This window comes from Talpa occidentalis, unplaced genomic scaffold (genome assembly GCF_014898055.3).
Source record: "Talpa occidentalis isolate TD23 unplaced genomic scaffold, MPIMG_talOcc4v2.1 talOcc4.7, whole genome shotgun sequence".
In the NCBI taxonomy this organism is placed as follows: domain Eukaryota; kingdom Metazoa; phylum Chordata; class Mammalia; order Eulipotyphla; family Talpidae; genus Talpa; species Talpa occidentalis.
This window is the reverse complement of record NW_023605083.1, coordinates 42215165-42236053: the sequence shown is the minus strand read 5'-3', so window position 1 is coordinate 42236053 and position 20889 is coordinate 42215165. Positions and strand designations below refer to the sequence as shown.

General features: G+C 37.8%; 1 long non-coding RNA gene across 16 annotated transcripts in view; it reads left to right on the top strand.

Moving 5' to 3' along the window:
• LOC119232498 (uncharacterized) overlaps positions 1-20889 on the top strand; it is a 134889-nt gene that overhangs the window by 52525 nt on the left and 61475 nt on the right. For 14 of the 16 annotated variants that reach the window (XR_008549616.1, XR_008549611.1, XR_008549614.1 and 11 more), the window contains 2 exons: positions 8231-8379; positions 15820-15896. This is a non-coding gene — a long non-coding RNA (uncharacterized LOC119232498). Of the gene's footprint in view, positions 1-5874; positions 5969-8230; positions 8380-15819; positions 15897-20889 lie in introns of all 16 variants that reach the window. The other 2 variants (XR_008549612.1, XR_008549605.1) reach the window with 2 other exon arrangements.

Below are 20889 nucleotides of genomic sequence, written 5' to 3'. Positions count from 1 at the left end.
TCAAGCTTGACTAAATCCCACAGTCCATACCAAATTTGTTGAACATTGTTTATCTATTTAAGCTTGTTCTAATTCAAGCAACTCTTTGCTAAAAGAAAAAAGTAGATGATAAAATAATTTCATGATATAAAGCTCACTGGTAAACTTCAAAGACATTATACATGTGTAAACTAGAAATTTATAGTAGAGGCAACTGGTCTTTCTGAAGTATTCAATATTCTATACTTAAGAATACCTTTTATTTTTTTATTAATAATAAATTTTATTTTTATATTCCCCATACAATTTCAACCCCCCCATTCTGACCCCAATCCCTCCCCTCCCGCCCCCCACCCCCCAAAAAGTGTCTCTGGTTCATAGTTTTTTGTTGATTTTGATTTTCACTTTCTTATAGTTATTCATTTTCCTGGTCCCTTATTTAAGTTTTCTAGATCCCTGCTATGAGTGAGACCATCTGGTATTTTTCTTTTTCTTTCTGGCTTATTTCGCTGAGCATGATCTCTTCCAGCGCCATCCATGTTGCTGCAAATTGCATGTGTTTATCTTTTTTAAATGCTGAGTAATATTCCGTGGTATATATGTACCACATCTTCTTGATCCAGTCATCTATTTTTGGGCATCTGGGCTGTTTCCAAAGCTTAGCTATTGTAAATAGTGCTGCTATAAACATAGGGGTGCAGGTGCTCTTTGGAATTGATTTTTCTGTGTCCTTTGGGTAGATACCTAGGAGTGGAATTGCTGGATCATATGGAAGCTCTATGTTTAGTAGGTCCAGAAATCTCCACACAGCTCTCCATAGTGGTTGGACCAGTTTGCACTCCCACCAACAGTGCAGAAGAGTTCCTTTTTCTCCACACCCTCACCAACATTTGTTGTTGCTAGTTTTTTTAATATGTGCCATTCTCACTGGTGTAAGATGGTATCTCATGGTAGTTTTGATTTGCATTTCCCTGATGACAAGTGATGTTGAACATTTTTTCATATGCCTGTTGGCCATTTGCATTTCCTCTTCAGAGAAGTTTCTTTTTAGCTCTTCTGCCCATTTTTTGACTGGATTATTTTCTTTGTTGTTGTTGAGTCTCATCAGCTCTTTGCAGATTTTTGTGATCAGTCCTTTATCATTAGTGTTGTGTGCAAAAATGTTCTCCCAGTCGGTGGGGTTTCTCTTTGTTTTTATTATTGTCTCTTTTGCTGTGCAGAAACTCTTTAATTTGATGTAGTCCCAGCTGTTTATCTTTGCCTTCACTATCACTGCTTTGGGTGATGTGTCTGTAAAGATGTCTTTGACGTGCAAATCACGTAGTGTTTCGCCTATATTTCCTTCTATGTATTTTATGGTTTGTTATCAAACCATAAGAATACCTTTTAAATTATTATTCTTATGGGTTTCCTTATTTAATTTGTTGCCAGATAAAATGAAACAAGCACAAATTATCATGACTCACTAATTCATAAAAGTGAAAAACACTAGAATTCATCTACACTATTCAGAATAGTAATGCTGTAGTAACAAGTTACAGAAGAACCTCATAGATGACACAGTGATTCTCAAAATCATTGAAGCAAAGCCGAGACAAAATTTCCTGGACCAGCTGCCCGCTATGAGGTGGTTTAGCATTTCAAATGCCTTCAATCTTGTGGCACCTCAAGCTCCTGTGGAAGAGAATAAAATAAACAAAAGTTGCACATGTCACTTTAGCTTTTGTATCAATAGTCAAAGAAGCCATAAGGTCACCCCTAAATTCAATTGGAAGTAATTGTATTTCAGCATGGAGCCCAAAACAGAAATATGAGCAAACACTAAGAGTGTTTGCCACATCATCTAATCTACCACTCTTATTGTCTGACTGACCAACCTGAGACCCATACTAACATCACAGCAGGAATGAGATCATAACACTGTTCACTTCTAATTTCATCAAATTAGAGAATCATACCTCTTACTCTGGTTTGATAATGGCAAAGAACATGTCTACATTTTTTTGACTGAGGTACTAAAGTACAAAAACAAAATGAATGTTTTGGAAGTGAAGAACATTGAAAGTGATGTTAGCCCCCAGGTATACCCAGAAATAGTCACCACAAACACTGGCAATAATATTACATTGGGATAAATTAATAAATCTGCAACAGGTTATATAAAAATTATGTCCTTGTTTCTGTTAGGAAGTATTTTCTCTGTCCTCTCAAACCAGACAGTGTCCTCAATGACTAAGTGAGTACCATTTAACCCAGTAGTAATATATACTCTTCTAAGAATAGCAGATAAATATAATTTCCAGATACAATGTGACTTTTATTAGATGTTTATACATGTTTTCTTTAATCTGGAAGCAAGATCAGATGGTTATGGTGGTAGTTCTATTTCCTTATATAAGCATCCCAAAGCTATTTAGATTTTAAATTAGTCTGAATAGGACAGACTAATCATACCTAAATTAGATACAACAGATAACCAAATATCATCAAGAGTGGCCAAAACTAAAATTTGGCACTTGAATTGTACTCTCTCACAGCATGAACAGTTGGATAAGAACTAAGAGATCACGTTAAGAAGTTAAATGCATTATTTGGACAAAAAATGCTATCATAATGTTCTCAGTCTGTAAAAACAAAAAAAATCATAAATATGCTGCTCATCCACTTATATTTTTTTGGTCAATTTTATAAAGTCCATTAACATTTATTCTCAAAATCAAAATGCAAACCATTTGAGTATAGTGAATATGTGAAAGACACCTGTTTTCTTGAGAATATGACCTCCCAATTTCCAAATCAGTTTTGGAATCCCAAAGTCATAACTGTATAGTGAAAATTAGGTATGCTAACAATGGCAAGTCTATGATAATACAAAAATTTAACAAAACATTTGGAAAACTACTTTGGTATCCAAATATTTATTGGAATGTTTTTGGCAGTGAAATACCATTTGGTATCGTCCCAGTCCTTGATAAAGGCATAAAGACTCATTTCTGTTAGAAAGTATCTTCTCTGTTTTCTAGAACCAGACAGGTCCTAGAGGACCAAATGAGTTTTTTTTTTCTTTTTTTTCCTTGCATTTTCTCCTATTTCTTTAAATTTATTAATCATGACAATGTTGAACTCTCATCTGATAGGAAGACAATAGCTTTTATATCTTAAGGGTTGGATTATGGAGAATAGTTCCTGCCTTTTGGTGTCATAGTCCCTTGAGATCTCAAGTTGTCATGTGTTTTTCTGTCTGCCCATTTTGCTGTTTTACATCCTTTCCCTAGGAGTTCTATTCTCTCCAGCAGTAGTATGTTGGGAGCCTCAGAGGAAACCTGAGTTGGCACCCTACAGGGCGGGGCTATCACTCCTGACTCCCCATACTGGCCACCAGTTGCTAGGATGCCCTTTGTCTGCAGGCTGTTTTCACTATGGTTACTAACAGTCTGTGACTACACACTCTGGTAACAGGTCTGGAGGTCACATGGGGCAAGGTTAGGAGGCTTCCCTGACTCTGATATCTATCTAGGAGCTCCTTGCAGATAAAGCCAGTAGTGATGTGGCAAAAGAGCCTGCACTCTCCCTTGCAGCAGGGAAGCTCAGGAATGTGAAAGCACCAGAGTTCACATCCAGTTCTATGCTGACTCCCCAAGGCAGGCAGAAAAAAAAAATAGCTCTACAGGTGGTTCTCCCAGGTTACTCGCAGATTCTTACCATGAACTCTGGGGTCAGGACCAATCTCATGTAGTAGGGAGGGATAGTTGACTCCAGGGCTCCCCAAGGCAGACACAGGCAAACCTAGGAGTCCAGGGATTGTGCAGGGGATAGACAGTTGGTTCTCCTCCTGCTGAAACATATCACCAGCTGCCAGGGTGCCCTTCTTTGAACAGTGGAACAGGTTATGCTAATCCAGAGAAGTATGCATTCTGTGTCCCATGGCTGCAGAGGTGCACCCTGGAGTCAGTGGGGGAAGGGAAGATAGCCCTCTGCTGAAATGGCAGTTTTTCACTTACTATTTCTCAGTCTTGCCCACCCTTTCCAGTGGTTTCTGTCTCTTCTCCCTGCTGAGACAACACTTAGTCTGGTCCTCACATCCCCAGCTCCATTCCAGATGTGACTGTTCACTGCAGACATCTCTCTTCAGTCTTAATCCTTAACGAACTATTTGTTCTTTTACATGAAGAGAATAGTAAAATCTTTTCTCCCTCTAAAGAGTTAAGGATAGTCATTAGCTAAAATTTTATTCAGCAATTGCAAATACTCTGTCAAAGCTGCCTTTAGAAATTTGTGTAGAAAAAGGTGTTGTTTTTGACTCCAGAATACCGTTTTATTCTTGACCAGCCAAAGAGGCACAAAGTAATTGAGACAGAAAAAAAAAGAAAAGAATTAGCAGTGGTCTGCATGATAATGTGAAGATCTGACTTCCTTGTGAAAGTGGCAGCCTTCTCAATTATGGAGGCAATGGGAATATATATCTCTTCTTCCCTGTGGGTTTAGAATGTACCGTCTCTGAGAATAAATGTTTGTCATTTAGGAAATGTATTTGGGTGTGAGATTCAGCAGTTACCATACACACACACACACATACACTTTACAAATAAATAATCGTGTCTGAAACTCATGCTGGGGATGGAAACTCTAAGAGGAGGTGGAAAGCACACACTTTCCACTTTCCACATATTTCATGAAGTGTGCCATGTCCCACACTGTCCCTAGAGTGTCAAAGTACTATTGGCTGAATATTGCAGCTTAAATAAATGTATTATAACAGGAATGTGGGAAGGGAAAACTATAGGAAGAAAAGTTCTTGAGGATAAAAAATGAAGTTTCCCAAAAGGAAGGAATAATAACACATTAAAGCTCGGGGAAAGAAGACAATAAAAGGTGAGGCTTTGTTGTGTTATTGTTGTTGCCATTATCACTTTCGGTTTTTAGATGCATACCTGAATGCATCGAATGAGGTTGTGAAGAGAGGCACACTTCTGACTAGACTTGCTGTTATGAAGAAACTTTTAAGTTACTAAGAATACCCTATTTAAGATCTATTTCGTAACTTCCTTCTCAGTGTTTTTATTTTGTTTGTTGGAGTTTGTGTTTTGTTTAAACTTAGATTATTTTACTTATAATTTTATTGAGAAAAACATAGGAAGTGCAAAAGAAAAATTGCACTGGACAAAAACGTTCCTGGGTTGTAGAAAGTCACATATCAAAGGGGTATTTGATATTTGAAATTCACATGTCAAACTTTACAATTGCAAGTTTTCTAACAAAAGGGAGATCAGAGGCCTAAGATTAGGAAGAAATCTTTCTAACATTTAGTCAATCTCAGGGGAACCTCAGGGTCATCTCAGTCAGCAGTAAAGGGGAGTGTGACACACCTTCAAGAACCTCCTCTTTTCTAAGGGGATTGAATCCTTGAATTGCAGTCACTACCAGGGTGGGTTTGTCTTAGGAAAGCTGAAAGCAGTGAAGAAACACCAGAGGAAGCAATATTTCATATATACACTAGAAGCATAAAATAAATCCTCTTCTTTCTGAATATTGTCTAGAAGGCGGTGACTCTTGAAAAAGGAATGGGAAGAGACAGAGAGTTAGGCTATAACAAATTGTCTATCATTTTCTATGAAAATAACAGTGGTAGAGCACAGAGAGAGGGGTCTGCCCCAACAGAGAGGTGCATTTTATCATGACATTCTTTGCCAATATTGGTATAAGGCAAAATTAAGAGTAGATGGACTTTTGATTGGCTTTATTATTGTATTAACATTCTCTGCAGACATGCATCCCTTATTGCCTGCACAAGGGACAGACGATGCCCTCTTGGTTCCTTACTGAGAAATAATACAGGCATTCACTCAAGGTATAGTTATTGAGGGTCTAATAGCTGTCAATCTCTGTGTTGAATAGAAAGGAAGAAAGAATGGCCATGAAAACTTGCCTCGGTAAGCTAACGGTATAAAGGAGATTACAGCGGAGTTAAAGGTGGTTACAGTTCAGTATGGTAAGTGCTGTGATGAGCGCTCTCTGGGAGTACACAAGAAGTCAGAAAAGGCATCCTAAAAGAGATATTTATTTTCAGACACAAAAGACGAGTAGCAGGTAGGCGAAGGGAAGAGATGGCACCATTCTCCAAAACCAACATATATAAAAAAAGAAAATAAATAAAACCACCCACACCCAAGGTCTATAATATAAATAGGAGAAAGAGAATATTACAAATGCTGCTTACATGTAAGTGAAAGAAAATAAGTAAAACAAGCAGAACCAGAGTTAGGTTTGGAGTCTATATATGAGCAGAGAGACAGGTAAGGATGGCTCAGGCAATGGGACAGCATATCGGGATGCAAGCAAGGGTGGAACGCAAACAAGAGTATCTCAGAAAAGAAATCCTCACCATTCCCAGTGGGAATATGCTACGCTGAAACACTGCTGGAGAACTAGCAGATCTGCACAGCAGTTCTTGAATAAGTGCACTGACATGGCCATTTTGGGTAAAGGCACCTCTTCTGAAAGACAAAGAGGGAACTTGGGTGGGTGGCAGATATCCCAAAGAAGTTGACTGGTAAAAAGAATGAAGGAAGCAAGATATATAGTTACCAGTAATATTTGTACTAAAGAGCATCACAAAATTCAAAAACATACCCACGCTCCACCCTCTACCAAAAAATAAGTTTCAGTCATCCAGATACTGTAATCACTGTACCAAACATGAGTGCCCTTAAGATAAGTTAGCTATCAAAATTCATCTCCACTCATACCCCTAGAGAAGCACCTTTTATTATTGGTCAAGTAATGCATTAAGCATTTATACCAAAAACATTAGGACTGTACTTTATACTCTTGCTATGAGGCACTTGGATTCTTCTGTAAATCTATCTTAGGTACACAGACAAAAGGATTCATGGCTAAAACCCAGTACACAGTAACTGCTTGCTTTACCAGATATTTTTAAGTATGTGTATTCTGTCAATAAATATGACTATATTAATAACTTTATCATCGTATTAATATTATCATATTTATTGACAGAGTACACATGCTTAAAAAATATCTGCTTAAATCTAAATTGTAAACCATACTTTAGTATTGAGAAATATTACAATTGTTATACCTATGTATCGATATATACAAAAACATAATTTCTGCATAGTTAATTTTTTTAAGTTTTGAAGTTTTTTCCCATTCCTTAAAGAAAAAAATGTATATTTAAAATAGGGGTTTTAGGGCCTCCCCGGTGGCACAAGAGATTAAGCACCGCACTATGAAGCAATTCGCAGCCTCTGCAGCACAAGTTCAATCCCTGGCCGGCCAGATAACTACCCACAGGGCGCAGCAGACCTCTCCTGTCTCACCCACTGCTCCCCTCAGCAGTCTACTTAAGTCAGTCTACCTGTTCTGTTCCCCACTCTGTCTCTGGTGAATCCTCTCACCCCCCACATCTCTGGCCTGTACCCCAGCTCTTGTATGCATAAATAAATAAATCTTTAAAAAATATAAAATAAAATAGGGGTTTTAATTTGCATGTGGGGCTCAAGTGTATTTGTTTTCTGTATGACAGTGGACCACAATGAAAAATGGATTGTGTACCCTTATCTACAATACCAGGATTATTTGCATCAATGAAAATACAAGAATGTGCATATAGAAATAATGTAGATATTGAATAATAGTTCAGTCAAGAAATGAATTCATTTCCTAGTGACCTCAGGTCTAGTGACTTACTAGTTTTGTTTTAGAAATAGACCAAAGGACTAATTTCTAAAAAAAAAAAAAAAAAAAAAAGCACACAGCTACCAAAATTTACTACCTATTACTATTAAAGAAATAGAATACATAACTTTAAATTTAAAAAAAAACCCTTAGAGGTTTTTATTTATTACTTTAACTATAGTCTGTAAAGTTTCTTTAAAATGTAATTATATTGATGTGAAAAATTACATAATAAAGTTTTTAAATGATTCTACAGAAAGACATGTCTAACTCACAGAACATCCCTCCCCAGATAAAATCTTGAAGAAGAAAAGCTGAAGTATGCATAAATGAGTAGAACTGCTAAAATAATAATTCAGAAAGTGTAGCTCTCAGTGATAAACTATAGTATACCATACACAAGCCAAAAGAACAATGCCAACATTGTCAGAACAAGCCAGGCAGCAGAGGAACGTCTGCTTAATGGGAAATCTCAATTAAAGTAATATAAACTGTTGATCAGATGACAAACTGTTCCAAAGGAAAAATTATATCCATGTATCTTTCTCCTCAGATTAATTCAATGCTAAAAATATCAAAGCAACTAAGTTTACTGGCACATGTAAGTGGTGAATGAATAAAACAATTTGGACCAAGATCCCCAGCATTGCTCCACTTCGCATCCACTCTTCAACTCTTCAGTACCTGTTCACTGTTCAAAAGGTAAATAATTCCAAGTTTCCAAAGAATCATACTGATGATCCAAAGAAATTAAAATCATATCCCAGGATATACTTATAAATACATTTTCCCTTCTGTTTCCTAAAAAATTTAATACTTAAGCCCCATTCAGCCAGGCAAAATTTGTTCTAGCCAAATATTAAAAAAAAAAGAAATTAAATTAAAATGTTCAGTATATGGAAAATGAATTTGAGAGAAATGGCAACAGTTGCTGTTTGTAGATTTATCAGCAGCATACAGCCCAATAAACTCTCCATAATTATATGCCAAATTCTCCGATGTAATAAATGACAATCATTTACGAGAGTTAACCTAAAGTTTTTTTTAAAACCAAAAGTGGAGTAATAACTTATACTATCAGTGAAGAAAAAAAAGGTAACAATCTACATTCTTGCCCTAGTTATTGTTTTCTTTCTTTCATACCTCTTTTTCTCACTCTCATCTGAAACAACAGCATGTTAAGTAAAATGACAGTGATGTCATTTTAATATATCTGCATCATTGGGGAATGGCTTTGCCCAAGTCAACAAATTATAGATATTCTTCCTATATTATAACAATCTTTATAATAAGATTTATTTTAAAAAGATACCAGTAGAGCTCATTGAATTGGATCACTGATGAATCAGTTAATAAACTTAACACCTATTAGATCAAAATGTGAATCCTATAATATCTTGTTTCTTCAGCTACAACATACCATTTGTGAGAAATTTTAATGCAATGTAAAACCTGTTTAACAAGATAGAATTCTCAAGGCAGGTAGAATATACGCATTAAGGGACTCTCTGACATTCTTTTGTATCTCTCTGGTTACAGAGCATATCTGCAGAGTAGGAAAATAACTTGCAGATACCAAGAGAATGTCCTATGTTTTATGGCTCAGAAATGTCCTTACTTTCAGTTCTCAGGGGATACTTTTAACGGACACCTTTTGCAGCAGTAAGTTTGTAGAAATTATACTGATGAAGATTTGCTGCAATTCAATTTGATTGTTAGTCCAAATGACAGACTTGAAACAATGTGTCATTGAATTACTGGGATAATTATTAAATAGCTCTGGATTTTACATTTTAACTCCACAAAGATTCACATATTCGACACCCCTGTCATCCCATGATACATCCCTACGTCCAACTGCACAGCCAAGATCTTTTTAGATACAGATGTCCTCTTCATGTTTAGTATTTACTTATTTGTTTGGTCACATTTTACTTTTCCTGCTAGGTTGCCCCTGATCCTCTAACAGGGATAAGACTTCCTCATAGGGACCTCGGCATGTCCCAGACGCCACCTCATCACGAGTGCTGCCTCCTTTTTCTCCCACCTCACTCAGCTTGAGAGGAGTTCAGTGTCCAGAAAAATTTATTGTCCTTTCATGAATGAGATACATTATCCATACCACAAATTGTTTCCTTACTTCACTCTAGGACCTAAGATTTTGAAAACAAAAATAGAGCTAACTATTTGAAGGCAGGGAATGGAAAATGGTAGAAAAAGCAGCTGGAGAAAAAAATAAACAAACATAGCTTAGGATTTCTAAAAATGTTATGTTGCTGCACAGTTCATGAATTCTTGTTTTTCTTATTTCCTAGCAGATTTTTGTTTATTGTATATGTTACTTGCATTTTGGCCTTAAGATGTGTTTTGAATCTTCACTCTCACTTGTGCCTTTCACCCACTAAAATTCCAGTCAATATAATGTTCTTATCATATAAACACCCTCTGAAAATCAGCTCTATCTTTGTTCATATTGCCCTGAATCTGTTATAGGACAGGGAGAGGGGCAGCCCAAACCCCCGCAAACCTGCCTATTCTAAATGGGTTCTGCCATCCGCCGCATCAACACAAAACATAGGAGACTTTAATGGGAAGGAACTTTAATAAAACTAGGAAACAATACAGGAAAGGCAAAGAGTCTAGTTTCTAAATGAAGCACCCAAAGTTACCCGTCCCCTCGTGGGTAAAAGTCCATCCAAATGGGATTGGCCCAGAGCAAGGCCCCAAAGCCTGCCACAAGTCTAAAGCATCTTCCAGTGGGACCCACAGAAAAGAGTCAGAAACAACCAGACAAGCCTGGAAGGAAAAGAGCAAAATCAACATCAAGATAAAAGCTGCCACTGTCACCTCCCCACAGGTCTCACCCACATCTGTGTCACCCAGTCCACAACCAAAAGACAAGCGCAGCTTCTTCACGTGTCTCTAGGCTCCATGCGCCTCCTCCAGGTCTCCTGGCTCCATCCTGCTTCCTTCCTTAGTCTCTTCTGCAGCTTCTTCTCTTCCTGCTCAGCTCCACCCTCCCTTGGGTGGGGCAGGGACCCTCCCCCTTTCCTGGGGACCACCCTGTTACAGATCCATTTCAAATTTGTGTGTATTCCAAGGGCCAACGCAAAAATTGTTTTCTAGAGACCTTCCCTGATAGCCTCTGCTGATATAAATAGCCCCTTTTTTGAACAGTTTGCGTTTTGTGTTGGTGCAAACTGAATGACAATGAACAAATTGCTTCTGAGCCCCTCACTTGTAAAAGGATGATAATAAATATTTACTTTATGACATTTCCCACAGAATTAAATAAATAGGTATTTATTGCTTAATATTCCCTGGACTATTGTAGGCAGTCAGTAAATGGCAATTGTTAATATAATATTATTAATTAATATTAAATAGTACACTCTATGGTAGTTATCTCTTAACTTTTCTTATGGTAAGTTTTCACCATCTGAACTTCCTCTTGTATAATTTAATCTAAGGAAATATATTCCCAAGCAATCCATAAATTTTTTTGCTGAATATATAATCAATAAGGGAATAAATTAAGAGACTAAGTCAATGAAGTGGTTTGGTTTTGTGTTATATTATCACTGAAAAATAATGAAACTTAGATCTCTGTGGTCCTTTACTTCTGTGAAATAGTCCTTTCCCCCAAAGGGTGATTAACCACCAAAATATTCACTGTCCCCAATCACTGCATAAAATCAGTTTCCACAAAATCTACAGCTTTGTATGAAATCAGTAAACCACCTTGAGGTAGTCGATCCTGATATCCTTTGCTCTATAGGATTAGTTATAATCAAGTATCCAAACCTCATATGCTTTTCACTCTATTCTGCGCATCCTCTAAATGACCCGCTCAGACATTTATTCCCTAGCTCCCAAGACTCTTGGCTGTGTTTTGAGTCTCTCAAGCTATTACTAACAAGTCTGCTGTTCTCTAAATAGTTCCTTCACCTTTTAGTTCTAGCAGAAATGTGACAGACCATGGAGCAAAAATGAGCTTACATTTCCGTTAGGTTAAAGTGATTTTTTTTCTTCCTTATTCATACCCCAATTGCTTTAGGAAGAAAAGACAGGTATCCTCTTATCAAGGTGACCATTTTAAAATTCGGACACTTTTTTTTTTATTGCGGTGACATTGGTTTACTGTATATGTTTCAGAGGCACAGGATCACACCTCTTCAGAGGTATGAAACCATGCCACGCCCATCCCCAAGCCTTTTACAAGTAAAAAGGGGTACTAAATTTTCCCAGACAATAGGGGCGAGCCATCTGAATTATCCACTATTTCCACTTCCAAGCTATTTCTTTTAGCCTTCGGTAATTTCATTTTCTTTGATGTATATGTCATCATATTTTGACAATCCTTTACCACTTCTAGTTTTTCTCTTCCTTGAATTATGCCCTGCAGCATAATTCAATGACATGAACAGCAATTTCACCCACTTCCTTTTCTCCACAACTCCAGGCACATAATCACAAGACTTTGAATTCCAAATTCCTAGACATCCTTCCCTTCGCTGATCTTTTCCTCAATTCAACCTTAATTTCCCACTCCCATGATCAGGTGCAAAACTTAGAATTCAGGGGGCCTCCCTGGTGGCGCAAGGGGTTAAGCACTGCACTATGAAGCAATCCACAGCCTCTGCAACATGAGTTCGATCCCTGGTCAGCCAGGGAGTAACCCACAGGGTGTAGCAGACCTCTCCTGTCTCACCCACTGCTCTCCTCAGCAGTGTATTTCAGTCAGTCTGCTTGCTCTATTCCCCACTCTGTCTCTGGTGAATCCTCTCACCCCCCCACCCCCACACCTCTGGCCTGTACCCCAGCTCTTGTATGCATAAATAAATAAATTTAAAAAAACTTGGAATTCAACAAATAACATACACCAGCTATAAATACAGATTTCAAACATTCCCCCTATTCTTTCAGATCACTTAATCTAGCACTTTCTTTCCATAATAGATTGTTCCACAACATGTTTCTTCCTACCTTCCTGAACATTCCCCAGTTTCAGTTTCTGCAACCTTGATACAAGGATTTATTCATTGAAACATCTGTCTTCTTCTCTATCTACTTCCTCCTAAATAGTTTCATTCAATCTCCTGGTTTCAAATACTACATAGACACTAATGACTTTGAAATTTTTATCTCTAAAGTCACTATTGCCTCCAGATTCATATCTGTCTACATAAATCCAATGCTTATTGCTTACTTTACAATATAAGTTTGCAATATAAATCTTCATTTAACATTAATATTAGTGAAACTTAAAATAGTCAAACAGAATTTTTGATTCTTCTGACTCAGCTTTATATTCTTTAGAGTCTTCTGACTCAATTATATCTCACCCCATTGTGTTATCATATATCCTTCCTAGTCAGTTACTCAGCCACAAACCTTGAGTCATTCTTGATTGTTTTCTTCACACCCTAAGAGCTAACCTACCCATAATTCTCTTTAGTTGTCTTCAAAATATAATGTCTTTCTGATTTGATTTGATTTCATTATTTCCACTATTAACTCTTGCCTAAAACAGTACAACAGTCTTCTAACTGGTTTCATCTATCAGGCAATTTTGACGCTCTCTGTCATACCAATGGCAGCGAGAGTGATTTTTCCAAGTATAAGTAAGACCTTCTTACTCACCAAAACCAAGCCACCTAAGGCTTCCTACTGCAATTTAAATAAAATTCAAATCCTATTCTCAATTTGTTAAATCCATTTCTCTACATACAGGCCCCCTGCCCTTTTCAAAAGTTTGTGTTACATGTTGTGGTTTTTGGAGTCTGTGGGTTTGGAGTGCGGGGTCCTTGGGTTTACTCTAGGAAAGGTTTCACAAAGCTCCTGTTTCAGCAACACGTGGTGAGTTCCCCAGCAAGTTTCTCCACAAGACAGAGATGTTAGTTACATTTAAATGTCAGGTTTATTAGGGAAGAGATAAAACAGTGGAAGACACTTGCATAGACACAAGTGGACAGGAAGAGCTGCCCAGAAGGGACAGGTTTGCTAAGAGAGGCCTGCATGGTTGCAGGCAGGCGGCCTTGACAGGTCACGGGCAGGCAGGAAGGCTGCTGCCCTGCAGAGGGAGAGAGTTGGTGAAAAGAGGCACCTGCATAGTCACAGGTGGACAGAGGGACTGCTGTCCCAAGCCTGTGCAGAGACTGCACTGATACAGTCTTCTGTTTGGGAGGGCTCACTCCTTTTGAGCCATTAGTTGGTTGCTAATTTTGGAGAACTGTGTAGAATTTGAAAGGGACCTGAGATTCTACAGTGGGCTCAGTCTCCATATCTTTACCATTGGGGTCTGTTGGACTCAATCTCTATATCTTTACCCTTGGGCCTGTCCTCTAGACAGCAGTCTGATACCTGCTTGGAAGTTATGCTTTGTAATCTAGGCACTGGCACCTCAGGATACTAGTGTCATCTGAGCCTCGGGATACTAGTTTCTGCAACTGTGTGGATTATGCTAATCTCTCTGCCCCCACCTCCTTGTGTCAGCCAGGTTTCTGGTCTTGTGGCTCCTCCTTTCTTAGTTTTTTTTTCTATTCTTGTCTTCCATCATTATGTGTTTAGGTTGTACAGAAAGCTTGCGTCAATACCTTTTTCACTAATCTAAAAGATATCTGAAGAGGAATTTTACCTTTATAACAAAAAGCAAAAATAAGTAGTCAGTAGCTATTCTAGAGCATTGTGCACCCCAAGCAGTGAGAGATACCACCACTATCTGTTAGTGTGATTGTAAATTTTGTGTGCTTTTTGGTATGATTTTGTAGGTTACTTTTGGCTATCCAGGAATGCTTAAAAATTTTACCATGTAAGTTAATGGTAATTGCTTCATCACTATGTGACATTTGGACTTATGAAAGATTTCATAGGGACACTCTTGGTTAGTGGGGGAAATCAGCAAACCATCTGGGGTACTATTTGCTATCCAAAATGGCACTATTTCTGCTAGCTTAAAAGCTGAGCTCTTTCCTTCTCATCACTATTTTTTCATACACTGTTCTATATGATATAATTTTATAGCTGGATATTTATCATCATTCAAGTCTCATCTCAACTCAAATGTTGCCAACATAGAGAACTGTAGGACCCCTGGCCCTCCTTATTCTTGGAATATTGTTGGTGCTTGTCAGCTAGGTGTGGGGTCACACAAGTGGACTCTCACCAACGGCAAAAGACCTGGTATGAGGAACATACTGGGAAACCTGAAAACGGCAGGCTGATATTAGAATAGAGATAATAGCTTTGACTTGCAGCAACAATGGAGCCCGCCAGGCAATAGCTCCTGGTCACTCCACCTTAGTTTACAACACCATGCCCTGCACCTACACCATGCCCTGCACCTACACTCCCAACATGTACACTCCATACATGCTTTCCCCACCTTTGTACTCCATGCTAATTAATATGAGACTGCCTTTGAATGGGGGCTGCACATTTCTTCCGGTGTAGCCCCTTTAGACTTCCCACTGTTTCAGACTCTGAGTAATCTTTCCCTCAACCCGCACCGCTTTCAACACTGCCACCCTGCAAGACCACAGAGAATTTCTCCCTGGTCCTCCCTGGTCCTCCTCTTGTTTCACAATTACATTTTCCTATTTTTTTTTCTTCATTAAACTATTAATATGTCCTTTTCACATGTTCTTATTTGTTTGCCTATATATCATCTATCTCTCCATTTTGTAACAGCGTCAAGACTGTTTTTCTTGTTTTGTTATTAATCTTCTGTGCCTAAAAGAATGTGTCTTATATAGTCAGTGCTTTGGCAATTTGTTTAATGTTAGAATTTTCTTAACACCCCCAAAAAACAACAAAAAGGAAATTGCAGTTTCTGGACAAGAAATCACATGGGGAAAGGACTGAGCTATAAAATTATAATTCTCCCCTTTTGGAGATAAATGTATAAACAGTATTTTTAGAAAATAAATAGAATCTAGAAGACACGGCATGGAGGTCTGTGGACATGTAACTCAGTTTCTCTAATTTTCCATCTTCATACCTTTCAATCATTTAATAAACATTATTGTGTATATGCTACGTCAAGGACTATTCCACATAACAGAATTATAATAGGAGATAAAACAAACACAAACCCCTGCCATCATGAAACTTATACTCCACTTTTGGGTATTTTCTTTTTAGCTACCTGGAATGTAATTTCCAAGAGAGCAGGACAGTCATCGCTGTTGGCCAACAGCTGTATCCCAACAACTGGCTCGGTAAAATCTGTTTAAGTTTAAATATACAATTATTGAAAGGTAGCAAACACGTGAGGCAGATCGACTACTGAATACAGTGCCTGCTTCCTTTAGAAATTTAATATACATTTGGATGAAGCTGAATAATGGCAGTACCCACCCACCCCTCTTCTCTTACTGCCACAGCAGCTGAAGGCAAGATGCCATTCAGTTGGGAGATGTTATTTCTTTTGGCCCCAGATTATACGTGTCACTAAATTAAATAAACTTGTACATCATAAGTATCTGAAAGAGTTTTTAAAAGGTTTTCACAGCTTGCTCTCTCTAAGTATCATCACCTCGTTCTAACCACACTTGCCCAAATGACGCAGCATGCCACTTTTAATTAATGCCCAGGGTTAAATGTCAGTTGCATAAACTCACTAATCTGTTATTTAGAGCAGTTGGGACCAGCGGAACAAATAAACTCCTGCCTACAGCAGCCCATAAGAATTATACTCTCTACCTCCCCATTATGGGACAGCTTGGTTCTTTGCCTCTATAAACTGAGCCCAGTGAGTGTCAAATCAGAACTGACGACTTCAAAGTTGGCTAATTTACCAGCTTTATAGCACCAAGCACCACAGTGCACATAAAAGAACTTTTTCCAGACATTACCTATAGTAGAATTGTCTCCAAGTTCTTTTCCAGAAAGCAAGAAAGAAGCAACTTGAAGGATTAACCTAGTTGCAAAAAGAGCAGTAAAGGAGGCAATGCAGTTTGCTCTGGCAGGTTGGCATCCCCTGAACAGAAGCGTGGCTTACCGCTCCCACAGGAGCACCTCTCCACCAGGTCCACACGCCGGGAGTCCAAGAACTGTTTCTCTGGTTATATTTGGCTGACTGGTTATTTCACTTTCTTTTTGCTCTACTCATCTTATCCTGTATCCCCCTGTGAGGTGAAAACAATCCAGACAGAACTAGACCGTCTTACAGGATTCGTTATTTAATTTTCTCTTTCTGAATAATTCATAAAGAAATTCTTATCAGCTTGCCTTTCCTGAGAGGTTGCCACACATCTAGGTCTCCCACGCGCAGTGTCATTCATCTATAAACAAGAGAGCTCTGGGTTCCGATTCATCTCTTTGTTCATAAGAATGAATGTCAGGTTTGCATGTTTATAACCAGAAGCCTCCATTGCATTTGGCCCTGATAGTCTTGTGATCACCCCCTACAGATTTCTCCCTCTGCGCTATTGTTCTTGTGTACCCTGGACTACTTTCCTCTGCCCTCCAGCCCAACTCAAGTCCTACCAGCACCTTGAGTCTACCTAGGCACTTTCTCATTCTTATAACCCTTTCAGAGATTTGTTTAAGCTACTTACGTGTCTGAGCCTTAGATTGCCATCCTCTATTTCATTTATCTTTGCTATCCATTTTTAATTCTGCTTTAAGTATCCACATATATAGGTGTCCCATGTTTACAATAAAATAGCATACTACTCAGAGTTCTCTAGAGAAACACAACTTACAAAATGACAAATATATGTAAATGAGGAGAGAGAGAGAAGGAAACTTTAAGGAATTGGTCCATGCAGTTTTGGAAACTTAGCATATAGAAAAATCTGCAGGTTAGGCAGCAGCTGGAGGCCCAGGGATTACTTGCAGTTTAGGTTTAGAGACAATGGGCTAGAAGAATCCCTTCCTCTTAAGGGAAGTTAGTCTTTGTTCTCTTAAGACCTTCAACTGATAGGATGTGGCCCACCCACAGCATGGAGGATAATCTGCTTTACACAAAGCACACTGGCTAAGTCTCATGGAGAAAACACCTTCATAGAAGCATCCGTGATAGTGTTTGCATCAATATGTGGGCACACAATCAAGGTGACATATAAAGTTAACCATCACACCTAGCAAAGTCATTTGTTTAAAATAAGAACTTAAATTGTTGAATGTGTGTGAGAGTGGACATTTGGGATTAATAAACTAAAATCCTAGAAGGTTGGACACTTAGCCATGCTAACTGTCTCATTGTCCATCATCATCTCTGTGCTCCCCGGATACTACCTTTGTCATGTTTCTCCCTGACAGGTGACTTTTAAATGTGTTACAACTATGGTTCACATACTTTTTCTTTAATTTTCACCTAACTCCTATTCATCCTTCATTCAATTTTAATTTCCCGGAAACTCTTCCACAGCACTTTGAAGCTGTCTGCAGCCTCTGCAGCGCAGGTTGGATCCCGGCCAGCTGGGGAGATACACAAATCGCGCAGCAGACCTCTCTTGTCTTGTCCACTGCTCTCCTCAGCAGTGTGTTTTGGTCAGTCTGCCTGTTCTGTTCCCTGCTTTGTCTCTGGTGAATCCTCTCACCCTCCTGCACATCTGACCTATATCCTGGTTCTCGTATGCATGAATAAATAAATCTTTAAAAAAAAAAAAAAAACCCTTCCAGACCGCCATACTAATTTAATTTCTCCTCTCCTGTGTTTTCATAGTACAGAATACAATATACCTCTCTTCTATTACCAATTAGTAAAATAGTATTTCCACATTTAGTTATTTTGCATGATTTGATTAATGTCTTGTGACTTATATTTGTAAATTTCATGAGAAAGGAGATTATGTCCATTTTTGGTTGTGCGCCTATCCCCCAATTTAAGCAGTGTCTAGTACATAAAAAGTAATTAATAAATTTCACATTTATTAAATTTTTATTAAAATGAATTAATGAGACAATGAGATTAATAATACTTCCCTTGTAGACCGCATCTGTAGTAGGCAGACAGCAGTTAAGCACTGGTAAAAAACTACATACAAACAGAAGCAAAGTCAATTATTATAATTAATTCTTTATGCACAAAGCTAAATAATCTTTCCATCATCTGCCTGAACTCTGTTAATGTTCTTATAAATATGGTGTCAGGATCAATAGAATGGCCTCATTGGCCTACCAACATCAGATATGGGCAACTCTTCGACCCACCTTCCATTAATTAATACACATAGAGATTATACTATTTGAAGAGAGAGAGATCTTAAATTTAAGCATTTTTCAGACATCTGTTGCTCACTGATACATAGTCCATTAGTAAGGTGTGAAGCAGTGGTTTGGAATCAAAATGTTTATCGCTCTTAAGGTTTGATAATCTGATTAGCATCCCACTCAAAATTGTTTAAACTCTTTGAATACTTCAAACTGTTTGCATAAATGATGGCTAGTGTAGACAAAAACTATGTCATTTTCAACCTGTCAGTATCATCTTGTTCCTTATGAAAACTGCTTCTTTGCTCTCTCCCTCACCTCCTTAATAGATGAAAATGCAGAGAGCTTTCTGTTTCAAACCTACCCTTGTCAATAATTTTATAAAAGATAAAGTCAAATAAAGAAAACATCTCAATGTTCCACTCCAATATTTTGATAATTCCTCTCATTCCAGTGTTTGTTCCCTTACTTATATATTATTTTAAGTAACTGTTTTATTGCTGTGGCCAAACTAGTCACTAACCTCTGGTTGTCTTGTTTCTTCATTTGTAAAGAATATATATAACCCACAAAGCTATTCTGAGAATTGAGTAAAACTCCATAACTAAAAGTCCCTTGTTAACTAAACAATATATTGTGAATAGTCACGTGATTGTTTAAATGATCCATTCGATATATGGTCAAATAGCTGTGAATATGCCTATATAATAACAATATTTCAAAATTTTATGCCTAAATTGCCAATATAATTATCATCATATAACTCCACTCTACACTATTCTTCATCTTAAATATGATATTCTTCAACTTAAATATAAGTTCCAGTATTTCTTTACAGCAAACTACTGTATAGCTGCTGATAGATAATAGAGTAATGAAGTATATAATGTATAAGCTGACTTGATCCATATGCGACCTTCCCAAGCACATTAATATTTTGCTCCAATAATAGTAACTGGGTTCTCCACTGGTGGCGAAGAGGTTAAGTTTCAGCTCTGTCAAGCTGCCATCAGCCACTGCAGCACAAGTTCAATTCCCAGTCAGGGAACTAACCTACATGTGGCGTAGCAGACCTCCCCTGTCTCATCCACTGTTCCCCTCATCTATGTATTTCAGTAAATCATCCTGATCTGCTCCCCACTCTGTCTCTGGTAAATTCTCTCAGCCCCCCACACTTCTGGCCTACACCCCAGTTCTTCTTTGCATAAATAAATCTTAAAAAAAGATAACTGCTGCTAAAAGCAGTTTACTTATACACTTAAATATAAGGAGATGAACTAGAGGAAGCCAATGTAACTTAAATGCCCTAAACTAAATCAGTTTAAACATACAATATAGACTAAAGTAAGTTTTCAGTGTTGCAAAGATATGCTAACTAGAGAGTTGCTTCATGTACTCCCTAAATCTAAATCATCTGTCTCACCCAAGCACAATAGTATACTTTTCAACTTCTACTCTATTTAATAATCCTTTCAGCAAACAATGTTAGTAGGTCTGTAACCTTCGTGTTAATAATCATGTAGTTTACTAATAAAACCATTGGCTTTGGAATCAGACAGACTTGACAACGAATTCTGATGCCACCAGGTGACCAATCTGGGTGAGTGTCTAACTTCTAGAAGCTGTCAGTTATTCATCTATACAATAAAACTAGTAATATGATCTGCCCCTGGTTCATGGTGAAGATTTAATATGCAATTAATAAAATATACTGTTAGCTGCTACTTTTAAATCATTGTTGAGACAGAGTATATATTAACATTGTATATAGTCATTCTGCTGCTAGTTAATTGACTTGCAATTTCTAGTTTTTTTTGCATTTTCTATTAAACATAAAATATCTACATTTTAAGTTGTGAATATATATACCCCACTCCTGTGTGAAAAAAAAGTCAGCACATTGACTTTCACTCCACTGTGCCATGATAAATAAAACGTTTGGCCTCAATTATGTGCATATTATCTGCAGACTTTAAATGAAATCATTGTCTAATATGAATTGGTATCCTGGATAAATTTTCTCAACTCCTTACTTACATGTGTGTATAGTGC